This window comes from Papio anubis, chromosome 2 (genome assembly GCF_008728515.1).
Source record: "Papio anubis isolate 15944 chromosome 2, Panubis1.0, whole genome shotgun sequence".
Lineage (NCBI taxonomy): Eukaryota > Metazoa > Chordata > Mammalia > Primates > Cercopithecidae > Papio > Papio anubis.
In genome coordinates, this window is record NC_044977.1 from 93,418,523 (window position 1) to 93,431,949 (window position 13,427).

The following is a 13,427-nucleotide window of genomic DNA, read 5'->3' on the forward strand; positions in this document are numbered from 1 at the left end:
TACCCTGAATAGGAACTGGGATCGCTGTCAGAGCTGAGCAGGGAAGAGAGAAGATATCACTCTCTGTCAACTTATCAGGCTGCAGCTTGGGCCCTTGGTGGTGGCACCAAAGGGAAAGAGTTCACTACTTTGCTTAGAGAACAAACTCAGGCCCTCTGGGGCCTTCCAGGCTGACTAATACGCCCCTGGGTTGGTAAACTGAGCCTCCACTGAGTGAAAAGTTTCAGCACTTCCTTGGAATTCTATCTCACCCCCTCTTCTGTTCTTGTGGGTCAAGGCCTTGGCCTGGCACTCTGTGGGTGCTCCCCCATCTGACACCCTCATCAGGCCCTTGAGGTTGCTGTTATTCTTCCAACAGTGGGAGAGGAGGTTCTGCTCACCTGGCAGCCCTGTCATGGGAAGCTGTGAGAGAAAAATACATCACTTCTGGTGGGTAATATCCAACTCTGGGACCACTATGTATGAGGAAAGATGGAAGGAACTAGGTCTCCTTACCTGAAGAGGAAGAGAAATGTGAAAGAGGCCATGAGGGGCTGCCAGGTAGAAGGGAAAGCAAGAGGATGTGGGCTGAATGAGTAGCAAACATTTTTCCCAAAGCTTTGTTTTGTTGTTGTTGTTGTTTTTGAGACAGGGTGTCACTCTGTCATCCAGGCTGGAGTGCAGTAGTGCCATTACACCTCATTGCAGCCTGAACCTCCTGGGCTCAATCCTCCCACCCCAGCCTCCTAAGTAGCTGGGACTACAGGTGCGCACCACCATGCCTGGCTAGTTTTTAAATTTTTTGTGGAGATGGAGTCTCACTATGTTGTCCAGAATGGTCTCAAAACTTCTGGGCTCAAGCGATCCTCCCACCTCAGCCTCCCAAAGTGCCGAGGGATTACAGGTGTGAGCCACCTCGCCTGGCCAAGATTGTTATCTCAAAATAAGAAGAGGCTTAAAATGAGAACAGTCCTGGCATGAAGTCATTAGTGAGGGCCCTGCAGCAATAGGCTGTCTGACAAGGAGGTTGCACCCAGTTGAAGGTTGAACTGGATAGCATCTATCCAATCAAAAACCCTGTGATTCTGCTCTTCAGCCCATCAGCAGATGGACATGGATTTTGTTGAAGAAAGTGATAGGATTGCCTTGAGGGCTCTGCCCTCTCCCTCCTCCAGCTCCTTTCTCTTCCCCTGACTAATGCTTCCAGGAGTCGATGCTTCCAACATGGCAGGAAGGTAGGGGGTGTTGTGTTCATTCAGATGGGTCTGTCGTTCCAGAAAATAATTCCTGCCAAGTTAATTTGACCATCCAAGTCACCCCTGGAGGGACTTCCAGTTGCAACAACATGACAGGTGAGATAACCTGAAAACATTCCTGCTACAAATAGAGGTGCTGACTAAAGTATAACATTCTTTTAAATACAATTGACCCTTGAGGCTGTGTGCAGTGGTCCACACCTGTAATCCCAGCACTTTGGAAGGCTGAGGTAGGTGGATCACTTGAGGCTGGGAGTTTGAGACCAGCCTGACAAACATGGCAAAAACATGTCTCTACTAAAAATACAAAAATTAGCCGGGTGTGGTGGTGCATGCCTGTAATCCCAGCTACTTGGGAGGCTGAGACACAAGAATTGCTTGAACCTGGGAGGCGGAGGCTGCAATGAGCTGAGATCACGCCGCTGCACTCCATCTTGGGGAACAGAGTGAGATTTTGTCTCAAAAAAAGAAAAAGAGAAAAGAAATACAGTTGACCCTTGAACACCATGGGTTTGAAATGCACAAGTCCACTTATACATGGGATTTTTTCAACCAAAGGTGGATTGAAAATACAGTATTCAAGGGATGCAAAGTCCGCATATGTGGAGAGTCAACTTTTTGTACGTGCAGGTTCCGCAGGGCTGAGTGCAGGACTTATGTGTGGATTTTGGCATATGCAAGGGGCCCTGGAGCCAATCCCACATGTATACCAAGGGACGACTGTACAAAGTAAAATTTGCAAGAAAGAAAGAGAACTGTCAGGAGCCAGAGATAAAGGAGGAACTGAAAACCTGAGTGGTCAGTATGTGAACTGGCTATGGCTTCTAGGGACCAGGAGAAGGTATGTGAGTGGATTGTTACTTTTGAGAGTTAAATGTCCACATAAGTATGAGAATTAAGACTTTGGTTCATGCCATATAGGAAGTTGGAAATGGGACTGCCTAAATAAAAATGGCACCCTGAAGGCTTCATCACTGGTGAAGAGGTGAGCTAGAAAGCCGAATGTCTAATTGTCTCCCTAAACATACTTTACCCATAACCTTCCTTAGCCTAATTGCTCAGGCTAAAATCCTTAGTTTTGTACTTCATTCCTCTTTTCTCTCACTCCTCACACTGAATCTGTCCAGAAATTCAGTAGGCTTTACCTTCCTACTATACTCAAAATCTAACCACTTCTTACCACTTCTTGCCTGGAAGAAGACAGGAAGACAACAGCTTCCTGTCTCCTGACTTCCCCTTTTGCTATTTCCAGAACAGCAGCCTGGCTGAACCTTTTTTTTTTTTTTTTTTCCAGAGGCAAAGTGTTACTCTTTGCTCAGGCTGGAGAGCAGTGGCATGATCCTAGCTCACTGCATCCTCAAACTCCTGGGTTCAAGCAATCCTCCCATGTCAGCCTCTAGAGTAGGTAGGTTTACAAGTGTGAGCCACCATGTCTGGCTCTGGTTGACCTTCTGAAATATGTTAGATCACATTACACTTCTTTTCAAGTTTTTAATGGTTTCCTATTTTGCTCAGAGTGAAACCCAATTCCTTGAAACATCGCACAAGATCCTATATAATTGTGACTTCTATGATTTCTCTACTCTTGTCTCATCTACTCTCCCCTTGCTCACTCTACTCCAGCCACATGGGCTTCCTTGCTTTTCCTGCCAACATGCTAGACAGACAGCTCCTGCTTCGGGGCCTTTGCAATGGCTGTTTCCTCTGCCTAAAACATTCTTTCCCTACATGTCCACATGATTCACTTTCCTAAGTCCTTGTTTAAATGTCACATTCTTTTTTTTTTTTTGAGTCTGAATCTTGCTCTGTCTCCCAGGCTGCAGTGCAATGGCGTAATCTTGGCTCATTGCAACCTCTGTCTCCCCGGTTCAAGCAATTCTCCTGCCTCAGCCTTCCGAGTAGCTGGAATTACAGGCACATTGCCACCACACCCAGCAAATTTTTGTATTTTTAGTAGAGATGAGGTTTCACCATATTGGCCAGGCTGGTCTCTTGGCCAGGCTGGTCTCAAACGCCTGACCTGGTGATCCGCGTGCCTCAGCCTCCCAAAGTGCTGGGATTACAGGCGTGAGTCACAGCGCCCAGCCCTGTTTTGAGACAGAGTTTCACTCTCTTGCCAGGCTGGAGTGCAGTGGTGCAATCTCGGTTCACTGCAACCTCTGCCTCCCGGGTTCAAGCGATTCTCACACGTCAGCCTCCGAGTAGCTGGGATTACAGGCGCGCACCACCACACCGAGCTAATTTTTTTTTTTTTTTTTAGTAGAGGCTGGGTTTTTCACCATGTTGGCCAGGCTGGTCTCAAACTCCTGATCTCAAGTGGTCTGCCCGCCTCAGCCTCCCAAAGTGCTGGGATTATAGGCATGAGCCACCACGCCTGGCTTTAAATGTCACATTCTGTAGCAGATGCTGTCATGCCTTGACACAGTCCCTTGCACTTGCCATTCCCGCTAATGGTTTCCTAGTGAAAGCATCTGCAACTTTCCATATAAAGGCTTTGTCTACATAGGTGTTCATCTGCTTCAGGGTAGTTCCAAATGCCAGGGAGTTAAGGACACCTTTAGGAGCAACCCTCAACCAATAAATCAGTGGATTAGTATCTCAACTTTCTCCCCTTTGGGTAGAACAACTCCTCTGGGGCATGTTTTCCACTAAGTGGAACTTTCCCAGGACTTCCTGGCATAAACACCCAAATCCACACATACACGAATGGAGCCAAAGAAAAAAATGTTGATATATTGTTTGTGGGCTTGTCAATGAAGTGATAACATCTTAAAATATTTAGGCTGGGCGCAGTGACTCATGACTGTAATCCTGGCACTTTGAGTGGCTGAGGTAGGAGGATTGCTTGAGCTCAGAAGTTCGAGACCAGCCTGGGCAACATGGCGAAATCCCATGTCTATAAAAATGAAATAAAAAATTAGCTGGGCATAGTTGCACTCCAACCTGACAACAGAGTGAGACCCTGTGTGTGTTGTGTGTGTGTGTGTATATGTATATGTAAGAGGAATTTGAGGAGAAAAGAAAACAAAAAAGCATAAAAAAGAATATATATGGGCCGGGCGCGGTGGCTCAAGCCTGTAATCCCAGCACTTTGGGAGGCCGAGGCGGGTGGATCACGAGGTCAGGAGATCGAGACCATCCTGGCTAACATGGTGAAACCCCGTCTCTACTAAAAATACAAAAAAACTAGCCGGGCGTGGTGGCGGGCGCCTGTAGTCCCAGCTACTCGGAGGCTGAGGCAGGAGAATGGCCTGAACCTGGGAGGCGGAGCTTGCAGTGAGCCGAGATCGCGCCACTGCACTCCAGCCTGGGTGACACAGCGCGAGACTCCGTCTCAAAAAAAAAAAAAAAAAAAAGAATATATATGATATATATAACATTACTTTAACAGCTTTAATTTTTATTTATTTATTTACTTTTTGAGACAGGCTCTCACGCTCACCCAGGCTGGAGTGCAGTGGCATGATCCCAGCTCACTGCAGCCTTGACCTCCCTGGGCTCAAGTGATCATCCCACTAAAAATCCTGGCTAATTTTTTTTTTTTTAACTTTCTATAGAAACAGGTTCTCACTATATTGCCCAGGCTGGTCTTGAACTCCTGGGCTCAAGTGATACTCCCACCTTGGCCTCCCAAAGTGCTGGGATTATAGGCATGAGCTACTGCACCTGGCCTATATTTTTAATAATATATATTACAAAAGTATAATGAAAAGGATACGGTTGAATCAGGATAGCACCCAAAGTTTCTTTCTAAAGGTCTGAGATTCAAGGTAGGACAAAAAGCTCTTGAGAGTCGCCCCTATGTTCCATTATCTTTAATCCAAAGGGCTCAGATACCTCTACTGCTATTTCCTCTGGCACTGTGAGGAAGTTCCAATCCACCTGGTCCACACTAGCTGGGCCCAGGGAGTCTGGGCTTGATTGTTGGTCAGTGGATTGCACTTTTATGACGCAATACAAAATAGGGACAGATCACAGGCGTTGGGCCCAGAGACACCTGAGTTTAGATTGGGATTCTGTATCTTACTGACATTTGACGTTGAGTAAGTTGTCTAATTTCTCTGCCTTTCTTTCCTTGTGTATAGAACCATGATCACCATAGGGCTTTGTGGAATGAAGGAATTAATGTATGTGAAGTGCACAGCAGGTCCTCAACCAATTGAAACAGCCATGACAGTAACAATAACTGTAATAATAAAGATGCAAATGTACCCAGCATTATGTTTGATAGGTGATTAGCTTGTACACACACACACGCACATACATATACATGCATGCACACATACAACCAATGTTAGGCTCCCTCTCCACTCCCTAAAATGGATTTTGGATTTGAAGAGGCAGCATTTGGGCCAATATTATCTCTCTCCAATTAATGCTGTCTGTCATGGCATTTTAAGACCAATCTCTGGCTGGGTGCAGTGGCTCACACCTGTAATCCCAGCACTTTGGGAGGCCGAGGCAGGCGGATCACTTGACACCAGGAGTTCGAGACCAGCCTGGCCAACATGGCAAAACCCCATCTCTACTAAAAAAAAAAAAAAAAAAAAATTAGCTGGGTGTTATAGGCGCATGCCACCCTGCCTGGCTAATCAAAACTACAAAAAATTAGCCAGGCCTGGTGGCACACGCCTGTAGTCCCAGCTACTCGGGAGGCTGAGGCAGGAGAACTGCTTGAACCTGGGAGGTGGAGGTTGCAATAAGCCGAAATTGTGCCACTGCACTCCAGCCTGGGTGACAGAGTGAGACTCCATCTCAAAAAAAAAAAAAGGAAAGTTGACTTAACAGAGGAGAGGTAGCCACTAAAAATATACCCAGTGCCATCATGGGCAGTGTTAATGGAAGGCAGGGGTCCTGGTAAGGGAGTAATATTCCCACATCTGCCTGCCCACACTTATAACTTCATATCAGGATCTGAAGGTAGTGTTTAAGTTAACAAACTCCCCAGAGGAAGGTGACCAGCATCATGAGAGGCTCTGAAAACTCTGTCAAGCAAGGAATAATCACAGCAACTATGGACATTCAATCTGAGAAGTCCAAACAGGGCAGATTGTTCTGTAATTTCAGGAGGAAAAACAGGATGAGAGCTTGGTGCCAACTGGGCTCCCAGTCCCTGGAAGATGCAAGCAGTGTCTGGGCAGCCCCCATCAAGATACGTGTGAGAGAAATCCTCAAACCAGAAAGAAAGGATTTGGATGCCTCTGGGTTCCTTCTGAATCCAAATTCTGTGATTCTATTGAAGCAATTGTGCGGCTGGGCACAGTGGCTCATGCCTGTAATCCCAGCACTTTGGGAGGCCGAGGCAGGTAGATCACCTGAGGTCAGGAGTTCGAGATCAGCCTGACCAACATGGAGAAAGCCTGTCTCTACTAAAAATACAAAAAATTAGCCTGTAATCCCTGCTACTCAGGAGGCTGAGGCAGGAGAATCGCTTGAACCTGGGAGGCAGAGGTTGCAGTGAGCCGAGATCGTGCCATTGCACTTCAGCCTGGGCAACATGAGTGAAAGTCCATCTCAAAAAAAAGCAGTTGTGGAAACGTTATTTAACATAGTTGAAAGTTATATTCTATACATATGTATTTACACACATATGTATGAATTAAACAGACCAAAATGTCAAAAGCGGTTGCTTCTGGGTAAAACCGGAGGTGTTTTTTTTCCTTCTTTTAAGTGTTTTTCTTTTTTTTCTATTAAATATAAATTACTTTTATTAACAAAAAAATTTGGGAAGACCTTTTTTGTTAAGAAAACCAATCTATGAGCAGATGAAAGACATTTTTATCAGTTCGATTTTCCAACAATAAAGGGAGAGGCATCCAATTTGTGGAAATGTATTAGCAAAGACCTGAAGGAAAAAGGAGGAATCCTGCATGTGGGGAAGAGGCACACCACAAGGACCAGCTGTGATTGCATGATTCAATGACTAAATGGCTTGTAAGAAACTGGTTTCTGAACCCAGGTGGGAATTTCCTATTATAAATCTCTTGAAGGAAATCTGTTCTTTCCAGAAAAGCTGTAAAAAGCATTAGGAGGGTGGAATTGAGTGTATGTGGAGTAGACAAACATCTTTTTTTTTTTTTTTTTTTTTTTTTAACAACTATCATCCACATGGAAAAACATCACTCTTAGATTTAGAAACTGCATCAAGGGCAGAGATTGTTAGAGGTGAAAGGAAACTTCTTTGCCACAGGACCATTCTCTCGCCTTCTCCTGCAGAACGAGGGTCACAAAGGCTCCCAGAGATGCTGACAGCATGGAGAAAGAGGCCACAAATGAACCTAAAGTACATAAAGAAGGAACATAGGATCTGGGAACACCATGCAAATCCAGATACCATCCGTCAGAGTCCATGACCTTGGGTGGCCTTACTTCTCCGAGTCCCAATCTCTACATATGTAAAACAGAGGCAGCAGCTGTTCTTGCCCTTCCCACTACAGGGGTGTTAAATATATGGTCTATGAGACCTTGCAATGTCTGAAGCTGCCGATAAATATCTATATCTATATCTATATCTATATCTATATCTATATCTATATCTATATTTTTTAAGAGCAACAAAAAAGGCAGGCTGGGCACAGTGGCTCATACCTGTAATCTCAGCACTTTGGGAGACTGAGATGGGAGGATTGCTTGAGTCCAGGAGTTCAAGACCAGTCTGGGCAACATAGCAAAACTCCGTCTTTACAAAAAATTAGCTGGGTGTGATGGTACTCACCTGTGGTCCCAGCTACTCTGGAGGCAGAGGTAGGAGGATCACCTGAACCCGGGAGCTCCAGGCAGTAGTGAGCTGTGATTGCACCATTGCATTCCAGCCTGGGTGAAACAGTGAGACCCTGTCTCAAAAAATTTAAAAAAAAAAAAAAAAAAAAGGCAAACCAATAATCTAAGGGCAAATTCTTATGCAAAACCTTATTTTAAGATTGGAGTCTGGATCGGGCACGGTGGCTCATGCCTGTAATCCCAGGACTTTGTGAGGTCAAAGTGGGCAGATCACTTGAGGTAAGGAGTTTGATACCAGCCAGGCATGGTGGTTCATGCCTGTAGTCCCAGCTACTCCAGAGGCTGAGGCAGGAGAATTGCTTGAACCTGGGAGGTGGAGGTTGCAACGAGCCAAGATTGCACCACTGCACTCCAGCCTGGGCAATAGAGCAAGACTCTGTCTCAAACAAACAAAAAAAAAGACTGGACTCTGAATAAAGTGAAAAAGAAAACGTGTTATGTACACACACACAACAAAGAAAAAGGGAGGTGCATTTTTGAGCTCTGAGACAGCTGTTCTTAACCCTGGCTGCATATTATGATCAACTGGAGTGTTTTTATAAAATACTGATGCCTGGGCCACGTACTAGATAAATTAAATCAGAGCCTCTGGGACCTGAGCCTTGGTATGTTTTAAAAGCTCCCCAAGTGATTCTAATGTGCAAACTGAGTTGAGACACCCTTGGCCCCCTGCTCCATAGAAGGAAACTTGTATATATATTTGTTCTTCACCTTTGGCATGCACTGTTTACCTGATTAATGTGTTGATAAGCTGTTAACCTTAATTAGCAACTATTCCTTTTCTTTTTCTTTCTTTTTTTCTTTCCCTTTCTTTCTTTCTTTTTTTCTTTCCCTTTCTTTCTTTCTTTCTTTCTTTTTTTTTTTTTTTTTTTTTTGAGATGGAGTTTCTCTTTTGTTGCCCAGGCTAGAGTACAATGGCATGATCTCGACTCACGGCAACCTCCGCCTCCCGGTTCAAGTGATTCTCCTGCCTCAGCCTCCTGAGTAGCTGGGATTACAAGCATGAGCCACCACGCCCGGCTAATTTTGTGTTTTCAGTAGAGACAGGGTTTCTCCATGTTGGTCAGGCTGGTCTCAAACTCCCGACCTTAGGTGATCCACCTGCCTTGGCCTCTCAAAGTGCTGGGATTATAGGCGTGAGACACCGCACCCAGCCAATTAGCAACTATTTCATAACACGTACTCTCTTAGAAACAAGCACAGAAACTTCTCTACTTATAAATTTTCAATTGACAAACTTCCATAGTTTCTGATTATAAAGCTCTGAATAGTCAAAGATGATATCTGGGTGGTAGCTATGTTATACATGCTCCACAGGCGATTCTGATTTGCAATCAATATTGAGAGACAGGCTGGGCACAGTAGCTCATGCCTATCATCCCAACACTTTGAGAGGCTGAGGCAGGAGGATCACTTGAGGCCAGAAGTTCAAGACCAGCCTGGTCAACCTAGTGAGACCCCCGTCTCTTAAATGTATACATTGAGAGACATTGCGATAGGTGCTCAATAAACATTTAGATGGATGACTGCGGATGAATAGATGGGTGGATCATTGTACAAGGTGGAGAAGGGGTTCTCAACCTTGGTACTATGGACATTTTAGGCCAAATAATTATTTGTTGTTGGGGGAGGGGTGCTGTTCTATGTGTTAAATGGGAAGTTCAGCAGCATCTCTGGCCTTTACCCACTAAATGCCAGTAACATCCCCCAAACCCCTTACTCTCCATTATGACAGTCAAAAATATCTCTACACATTTCCAGATGTCCCTAGGGAGCAAAATTGCCCTGATTGAGAACCACTTGGATAGATTAATGAATAGGTAAACAGATCAATGGATGAATGGATGGACAGGTGGTTGGATAGAAGGATCGATGGATGGATGGCTGAGTTGATGGATTATATGGGTGGATGGGTTGATGAATGGTGGTTGGATGGGGTAGATTAGTGTTGAGTTGATGAATGAGTAGGTGAAAAAATAGATGAATGGCTACGTGGATGAGCAAGTGGGCAAGTGGAAGAGTGAGTGGAAGGGTGAATGGATGAAAGATCAGGCCTCGGCCAGGCAGGGTGGCTCATTCCTGTAATCCCAGCACTTCGGGGAGCCGAGGTGGGTAGATCATTTGAGGTCAGGAGTTCGTGACCAGCCTGGCCAGTATGGTGAAACCCTGTCTCTACTAAAAATACAAAAATTAGCCAGTCATGGTGGCATGCGCCTGTAGTCCCAGCTACTTGGGAGGCTAAAGCAGGAGAATCACTTAAACCCAGGAGGTGGAGATTGCTGTGAGCTGAGATAGAACCATTATACTCCAGCCTGGGTGACAGAGCAAGACTCCATCTCAAAAAAAAAAAGAAAGAAAGAAAAAGAAAAAAAGAAAGATCAGGCCTCATAAACCTAACTGAATGTCTTTGATCCTAAAGTTTTGGCTTTGAGGACATTCTTTGCTCTTTGTCCATAACATAGCATAGCATGGAGAGTAAATGTCTGGCATACAAAATAATTGGAAGGGTAGAAGAAGGCTGAATTTAAAATTTCAGACCTTGACATCATGCTATGACGTCACCTTTGGTCAAATCTGACCCAGGAAAAAGCAGACTTGGTAAACCTGAGATAAAATAAAACCAATTATGGCTAAAACTGACCATAGTAAGTTGTTACTAACTGAAAATTGACAAAAAAATAAAATTTTCATCACAACATCAAAATATAAAAATTTGACCCAAGAAAACTGGATTTGATAGCAATAAATGCCACAAAATAATATTCACATTGACAAAAGCTATATTTAGTATAAAAATGGTCAAAGGTTTAAATATTTTAAAGTAAAATGTACAATAGTAACCTCAATAAAATAATTTTTAAGTATTTGGGTTTTTTCAAATTATTTTTGAAAATAAATTTTAAATGAAAAAAATCACTTTTTAAAAAAAAATTTATTTATTATTTTTTTTGAGACGGAGTCTTGCTCTGTCGCCCAGGCTGGGGTGCAGTGGCCACATCTCAGCTCACTGCAAGCTCCACCTCCCTGGTTTACGCCATTCTCCTGCCTCAGCCTCCCGAGTAGCTGGGACCACAGGCACCTGCCACCTTGCCCGGCTAGTTTTTTGTATTGAAAAAAATCACTTTAGCAGTAATGTGTAGAAAATGTATGAAGGGATTAAACAGACTTAGTGGAGCCTTCTCAAGAAATATTTTCCCAAATTTATCATTGTTGATATGATCCTGATTAAAGTATGTGTATTTCCAAACAGAGTCAAAACATCTGGCTGGTAAAATAATAATAATAATGAGATCAGAAGTTTATCTAGGTAAGAAAAAAAAGTTTATCTGGGTAAAATCCAGCTATTGTCTAGCCATTGGGCCTGAGGTTCAGAAACAGCTCCCCGACTTTTTTGCAGGTCATTGTTTTTCCGGTTGCTTGGGTTTTTTTGGTTTTTGTTTTTTTTGAGACGGAGTTTTTGCTCTTGTTGCCCAGAGGGGAGTGCAATGGCATGAGCTTGACTTACTGCAACCTCTACCTCCTGGGTTCAAGTGATTCTCCTGCCTCAGCCTTCCGAGTAGCTGGGATTACAGGCACGCGCTGCCACGCCTGGCTAATTTTTTTCTATTTTTAGTAGAGACGGGGTTTCTCCATGTTGATCAAGCTGGTCTCGAACTCCCGACCTCAGGTGATCTGCCCGTCTCGGCCTCTCAAAGTGCTGGGATTACAGGCATGAGCCACTGTGCCTGGACTCTTTTCTTTAAAATATAGGTTTCTGTAAATATAAAGATTTATAGAAGAAAGGTTTGCCCAGAGTGTAGGGAAAAACGGTGAAAGACTTTAAAATGGAAAGATGAAATCTGGTGTCTTCAATAGACGACAAGGTGGTATCTAGCAGCCCCTTCCCAATTATGGGAATTTTTTTTTTTTTTTTTGAGATAGAGTCTCACTCTGTCCCCCAGGCTCCTCACTGCAGCCTCCGCCTCCCAGGTTCAAGAGATTCTCTTGCTTCAGCTGGGATCCCAAAGTGCTGTGATTACAGGAGTGAGCCACCGTGCCCGGCCCAATTATGGGATTCTAAGGGGGCTCTGACCTTTCATTGTCTTTCGAGTTATTTTCAGTCCAGTAAATTGTAGATAATGGATAGAAACGCAAATGTAATTGCCCCTAGACTTCAAATTCTCTTTCCCCACCCAACCCCTTTTTTAAAAAAGCCAGTTTTACACCTATTTGTAAATTCATTTCAGCATTCCCGACCTATATAAGTATGGTACTTTATTATTTTTTAATTTTTAAAATTGATATATAGTAATTGTATGTATTGTGTGATACATGTGATATTTTGATACATGTGTACAATGTATAATGATCCAATCAGGATAATTGGGATATTCATTACCTCGAACATCTATCATGTAAGTGTGGTACTTTAAATTCTCCTTTGAGCTTGTAAAATCTTACTGATTCCTTCACTAATTAATGAATTAAATAAAATTATTGGCTGGGTGCTGGTGGCTCATGCCTGTAATCCCAGTGCTTTGGGAGGCCGAAGTGGGAGGATTACTTGAGGTCAGGAGTTCGAGACCAGTCTGGCCTACATGGTGAAACTCCATCTCTACTAAAAATACAAAAATTAGCCTGGTGGGGTGGCGGCCGCCTGTAATCCCAGCTACTGTGGAGGCTGACGCAGGAGAATCACTTGAACCCAGGAGATGGAGCTTGCAGTGAGCTGAGATCGTACCACTGCACTCCAATCTGGGCAACAGAGCGAGACTCCGTCTCAAAAATAAATAAATAAATAAATCATAATAAATAAAATATTTGCTACATATTCACTTTACATATGTATGTCAGTCATGATGATAACTTGTTTGAAACAAGTTATCCTTTAATAAAAGATACACAGGCATTCTTTTTCACTGTTGGAGACAGCATCAATTGGTTCATGCTTTCTGGAGAACAATTAAGTAGCGTATCACCAGAGGCTTGAAAACGTATATAGTGGGCCTGGCGCAGTGGCTCACGCCTGTAATCCCAGCACTTGGGAGGCCGAGCCTGGCAGATCACGAGGTCAGGGAGATCAAGACCATCTGGCTAACACAGGGTGAAACCCTATCTCTACTAAAAAATACAAAAATTAGCCAGGGGTGAGTTGGGTACAGATCTATAGTCCCAGCTACTCCAGGGAGGCTGAGGCAGGAGGTACTTGGAGCCTGGGCAGAGGTTGCAGTGAGGCGATGGGCACTCCAGCCTGGTGAGCCATAGCACAAGAACTCCATCTCAAAAAAAAAAAAAAACCAAAATGTATATATTTAAAGATTTTATGCTGAGTACACACTTTTGGATAAAATTGTGATACAACACAGGTTTTTGTTTTGTTTGGGCAGGGAATAAGCTCCTGTGGCCCAGGCGGATGAGTGGCAGATCAGCTCA

The 13,427-nt window shown here is 44.0% G+C and overlaps 1 long non-coding RNA gene across 1 annotated transcript; it reads left to right on the top strand.

Annotated features, from left to right (window-relative positions):
- The first annotated feature begins 838 nt into the window (after positions 1 to 838).
- On the top strand, positions 839 to 5,453 carry LOC103882090. Its single transcript, XR_643770.3, has 2 exons — positions 839 to 1,331; positions 5,321 to 5,453. It is a non-coding gene; the product is annotated as an uncharacterized LOC103882090 (long non-coding RNA).
- Positions 5,454 to 13,427: the final 7,974 nt, after the last annotated feature.